The sequence below is a fragment of the Acomys minous genome, assembly GCF_964271855.1.
Source record: "Acomys minous genome assembly, chromosome: 17".
Taxonomy (NCBI): Eukaryota; Metazoa; Chordata; class Mammalia; order Rodentia; family Muridae; genus Acomys; species Acomys minous.
The window spans coordinates 7,206,943-7,213,476 of record NC_140500.1 but is presented as its reverse complement, the minus strand read 5'-3'; positions in this window follow the sequence as shown (position 1 = coordinate 7,213,476).

Genomic DNA, 6,534 nt, shown 5'->3' with positions numbered 1-6,534 from the left:
CCCCTGTTCCAGTCACCCAGACCCTACAAGGCACGGGTGCAGCTTCACTGTTGAAACTAGTGCTTATGTCTCTGCTGGTAGAAAGCCTGGTCAAGATGCCGTGTTGGGCTGTGACAGGCAGGAGCTTCCTTACAGGTCACCATTCACATCCTCCTGACAGTGAACCTCACACTTCTGGAGGGTGTCTGAACAGAACAGCCCACCTTCACCCAGAGAACTTCCAACTTCCCAAAGCAGTCACAGCCAGATGCCATGGAGGAGCACTTTAGTCACATCTGATGATGGTCAGTGTGAGACACACCTGGGAGCTGCAGGCTGCGGTTCTAGCAGGCTCTAACAGATCTGAGGATCGAAGCAAGAGACTTCCCATGGTCATACACAGAGGGGAAGATTCCCTAATATGACTGCACTCCAATGCCAAGAGCTCTGCCCCTCAGCTCGGGAGAATCTATAGTACACAGCAAAGGAGGCATCAGGGAAGCAGACTGGCGACACCTTGGGACAGCACCAGAGCCATGGGAAGAGGTCCTACAGGAGGAACAGGCTGGCTTAAAGAGTGAGCATTCAGGATGCCTCCAGCTTCTGCTTGTACACCTCACACATTCACCAAATCTCCAGTAAATTAAGTGGATACACACACACACACCTGCAAGACATGGGCTTTCTCTTGGGAGAAACAAAAGGAAATGCCTGGGCCACAGGCAAGGACCCTGAAAGAATTTTATTTCCCTGGCATTTATAGCTTCAGTAAAGATATAGCCCACTTCCCAGCAAGACTGACACAAACCTTTGTACTAAAACTGGGTTAGTCACAGTCCCTAAAGCCCAGTTTTCCACAGCAAAATAAATCTTAGCAGAAGGCAAGAAATGGCTACATCTAAAGAGACAAAGCAATCATGGTACCCGTGCTCAGGTATGACATGGGTGTTTATATTATCAGATAGGCAATTTATAACAGCTGTGATTCAATGCCAACAGGCGACAGGAAAGTTAGACAATGTGCAAGATAGGTAGGGTCATTAGAGAGATGCTAATTGCAAGGATGGATGATTAGAGTGGTCCGAACCCAAGGCCAACCTGGGCTGCTCTACTGAGACTGCCGTAGCCCCCACTGCAACCCAAAGGTGAATTAAAGTGAAACACTAGAATTCAAACACATCGAGACCAAAAAAAAAAAAAAGGAATCTAAGCAAAACAAACTGGACAGAAGAAATGCTGGGGCAGCAGTAGTCAAGAGCCTCCCCAGGTTAATAGAAAACCCTGAAGGAATCCACAGGCAGTGGAGAGAGCAAAGCAGAGTGAAGAGTATCTCAGGTTTTCTTTCTGGAAGCAAGAGCAAAGGAATATAATGTTTGAATTATTAAAGAGAAAATGGCCGCCAACCTCAGTCTCTACATTTAGTGGGACTTTCCTTCAAGAGTAAAGACACTAAGATGCTCACACACAAAAAGGGGTTCATTGCACAGAAGGGGAGCAGTTGTTTAGAGAGAAGAAAATGCAAAAGACAATAGAAGAAATAAAGGTAGACTCAGTTATCCTTAAGGCGATGGCTCTAAAAATAACCGTACAACGTATAGGCTTATCACAGTGTCTAGGGAAGCGACTGGCACGGTGATGAAAAGGACGTGGTAGGTACATAGTCCTATAAAAAGGAGGCGTGTGATGCTATTTAAGGGTGCTTTTAGAGTATTCTTAAATGCACATGTTAAACCTTGGGACAGCGCCTGTGTAGAGGATAAGAGCTTTTTCTGCCCTTCAGCGGGTCCCAGAGCATTTCCAGCACCCACAGTGGGTGGCTCAGTGCTCATTGGGGGCCTGTAAGTCCAGCTTCATGGGAGCTAGCACCCTCTTCTGACCTCCACAGGCACCTACACACATGTGCACGTACATATATACGGATATAGATACACATAACGTTAAAATATAAAAATAAAGTGAATAAGTGTGGAGGCTCTGCCAAGAGAAGACTTGGTGGGATTCCACCTTACCTTCTGGGTGGCTGAATGCCAAGCTCTTCCTAGTCCCCAGCTGAGCTCTCACTTTGCACACACACACACACACACACAGCTGCACGGATGATGGCACCAGCAAAGAGCTGAGCACCAGCTGTGCCCCCTACTTTCTGCCTACCTATCTGTTTAGTGTCACGGTCTTGTTCCAACCTGGTGGGTACCTCTCAGCCTGGGGGACTTGCACCTCTGCTGGGAGTGTTTGTCAAAAGACAAGCCTCTTGTGACTTTGTCTACCCAAGGTGGCTCACTCAATTTTCACACATGTTCAATGTCTATATGACTACCTAGCACTGTTGCCTGATTTCCGCAGACCATACACATAGCCTCCATTTGGCTTATTTCTTTTCATCCACACAGCTCTATAGAAGGGGTATTTTTTTTTCTTCCCCTATTGTATAGATGTGGAAATTGAGCAATTGACAGCAATGCAATAACTACTAAAAGTCAGACACTAGGTGGCAGCTCTAGAACATGGCAAGGCAGCAGATGGGCGACCAGTCAGGCTTCCTTGGAGATTGCCCCTCAGCCACCAGCCAAAGCTTTTAAATAATCACTCATTATAATTAATAATTGTGCAAATACATGTGCCAGCCCTATCCTGGAGCGACAGTTTAAGAACGTAGGCCTCAGGCCTCGGAGTCTGCACGTAAGGAAAGTCTACTAGGTGATCTGTCACACAGAAATGCAAGAGCCCTTTAGTTGGAGGAGTTGGGGTCTGAAAACACCACAGGGGAGGACCCAGGTTCAGAGACCGCCCTGTGCCCTCATTACTTGACACTCTTCTGTGACAATCTTCTTTCTGGTTATACATCAGCCTCAGATACCTCTTCCTATGTACCTTCTTCCAGACTCAGACCTGTTCAGATGGGTCACTAACTTGGAGGGTCCCAGTGCACAGTGTCCACGTTAGTACTTCCAAGATAGACAGTCCCTGGTGTCCACTCTAAAGGACTCCATAATCTTCCTGTCACCCACAAAACAGCAGGCTTGTGGATCGTGTGGCACGCACGTGGAATCCCGGCAGTTGAGAGACAGAGGCAGAAGGATGGAGTTCAGGGTTATCCTTGGCTACATAGAGAGTGTGAGACTGGTCTGGGCCTTGTGACACCCTGTCCCCCAAAGAAACAAGTCACGAGCTCATTCTCACACGTGGTCTTTTCATGTCTGCTTAGCAGAAAGCCTGGTGCTTTGACAGGTGGAGAGCAAGCCATGAAAGTCAGGCCAGGGCGTGTCTGAGGAAACGGCACCACGTCACTGTCACTACACACTGTGCCTTCCATCCTGCACTGCTGCCCTGTCCTCTCTCCTCTGTCTCTGGGGAGTCTGTCCCCCCAGGAAGGCACCTCAGCATAAAGAAAGAGGCTGGCTTTCCCAAACCCCAGCCGCTCGCTTCACAGGAAATAACGAAACACTCGACTTTCTTTGAATTGTGCATCTCAAATTTGTTATAGCAGAAACCTATGTCGAGACGAAGTTTTGCAAAGTGAATCCTGATAGGGGCCAATGGCTTACGTGAGTCCACCAAGTGCTGCCTGACCAGGGGGGCCATAAATAGTCCGTTTCCCAGTGGCCTTCCCGCCATCATTAGCCCTCCACTTGATTGGCATCCTGGAAGGAGTACTGTGACAAGGCTTGTCACCCTCTGGCCTCAGTTTTATTTGCATTCTGTAAAGACTCAGGGGGTTCCCACAGGTCTTAGCGATCTCAGGGGAAACATCACTTTAACTCACTGGCTAATGAAAGCTCAAAACTCAGGGGCTGAACCTGCCAAACAGGACACAATTGACCTTCATTAGGAATGAAGAAAGAAAGAAACAAGTCATATTAATAGTACCATTTGCATAATTGCCTGATTGAAACATTTCAGTCTGAGGTGACTAAACGTCACTTTTCACTCCAGCCTATGCTGCCTAGCAAGGCTTAGCTGCCCACCCTCATTTATTGTAATTACAATCCCCCTTGGACCAATTACTCAGAAATATACCCTCTCTCCCCAAAGTCTGTCTAGCCATCAAGGGCATTGTCCCACAGCCTGGCTGAATGTCCCCTCAGCTGTCAGTGACACAGACAGATGCTGGTGAAGGACGATTTGAATAATGGGAAATGTCTAAAAACCACCATTTGCTTTTCTCTATGGGAGCAAATTTTAAGTAAATTAATATAAATCACTAAAAATAAATGGCAGATTTGAAATGAAACAAAACCATGGTTTTATAAATGAATAAATGCATCCACACATATTTGTTGGTTGATGCAGGATTTTATTCTATTATTATCTCCAGCTGAAGAGTCCCTTCTTCACTGCAAAGGTAATGGTGGTAAGAACCAGATAATCACCAAGGGTTAGTAAGCCCTCCTGGCTGCATGTCACTGACATTGAAAACTTAAAACTCCTCCTGCATATGTTTTGAAGAAACTGGGGTGGGGAACCCCCAAACCTGCTGGTTTCTATTTGCTCAGATCTCTTTGCTATAGTTTTAAGATGACAGCCCTCATACTTTGAGAGAGGAATCATCCAGATTGTCTTTATCTAAACGGAACACAGCAGTTGCCTCTAATTAGTTTCCTAATTGGCTACTTGTGGGGCTTACTGGATTGATGGCTCGTTGGCTCCAGTGTCCTGTAGCTTTTCATCCGGAAAAAGCCATGGGAGCCACTTCCATGGGCTGCTCTGCTCGCTGAGAAATTTCCTCCTGTACTTAGAGAGCCAGATGCATTAATCCCTTTATGAGACTAAAGTAAAAGTCAGTGGTGTGAAAACTGTGTAAATGCAGCATTGTTTCCCTTTGACCCTGGTTTTCAGTTAGTTGATTTTCATTGGTATTTTATATGTGCATGAAGGATATTTTTATTTGACTGCCTTCCTTCCTATGTACAAGGAGAAATTGCCAGAAAAATAGATGGAGAGATGGCTCAGTCAGGAAAGTGTCACACAAACAAGACAGGCTGAGCTCTGACACTCAACACCCATAAAAATGCAGGCACAGCTGTATGCGCTTGTAATCCCCACACTGAGGACACTGAGGTAGAAGGACCCCTGGTCCCTGGGACCCATTGGCCACCTAGTCTTAATTGCTGATCCAGAAGTTCAATAAAAAATCTCAAAACTAAGCTGGAGCTAGGTGTGGTGGTGAATGCCTTTAATCCCAAATACTCCAGGAAGCAGAGACAGGTAGATCTCTGAGTTCAAGGCCAGCCTTACGAAGCAAGTCCAGAACAGCCAAGGCTACACAGAAAAACGCTGTCTTGAAAAATAAAAAATAAATAAAATAAAATTTAAAAGGTGAGAGTGATTGAAGAAGATACCAAAAATTAGCCTCTGGCACACACACACACACACACACACACACACACACACACACACACACCCCTTCACACACAAAAGAACTCTAAAAAATACTTGTATGAATGATGCCATGGTATTTTTCAACAATGTATGATACAGGATTTCACTCTATCCCGGGCTGGTCTTGAATTCCCTCTATAGGTCTATAGGTCTTGAACTCCATACAAAATCCAGCGTGGCCTGAGATTTGCCAATCCTGCTTCAGTCTCCTGCATGCCGGATTATAGGCAGGCAGCAGCATGCCCAGCTCGTGATCTTATTGCATAATTGGCCTGTCTTCTTGGCTTTCCGTTTGATTTCACTACACTCGGATTAGATTATTTTAGAGACTGTAGACAGTAATTGTGTACTGCACACCTCAAAAACCTAGATGAAAGGATTTTTAAATGGTTTTGACACTAAGAATGTATGATTTCTCACCCAATTACACAATGTAAACACAAGCTGAAATGCTGGTTGGTTCCCTGTTAATACATATACTCTTACTGTTCTATAACAGTCAAAAATTAACCTGTTTTTAAAGAATATATTAATGAATACTGACAAAAGCGACTTAGAAATTGGAAAAAAGGTAAAGAATTACATGTGCAGTTCTCTACTCCGTCAGCTAACATATTCATGTTTACAGGCGCAGAGAACCGAAACAATGGACGGGGAGATATTCATTCATCGTAGAAAGCATGCGTCATGCATTCCCCCGGCCTGTCTGATCATTCACAGGAAAACTGGGAAGCAATAGCTGGCCCAGTGTGATGGAGCTTAAATAGCAACGCAAGGGAACGGACGACGACGAGGCTTAAAAGCAGACTCGAAATATTCAGCAAATACAAAAACAGGACCCATGTGGGGTGCCATGAGGAACTGAGCTTTCTAGAGGTCTAAAAGCAGGAGCTTGTCCAGGCCCTGGGCGTCAGCCCACACTTACTGTACCTCTCACCTACCGCGCTGGCCTAGGCGGGGCCTGGAGAACAGAGTAGGAAGGAAAATAAAAAAAGAGAAGTGACACCGGCAAGTCAGTAGGAGAGATGAACACGGAAGGCAGAAGTTGGGAGTGTTGGCAGCGTGGAGAAGGCTTTCAGTGTGTGTGAAAACGGCCAAGGCACGGAGAGCTGCTGAGACACACAGAAGTGCTGCCCATGGACCCCTCAAGGGTGAACATCTTTGAGGCGCAGGAAT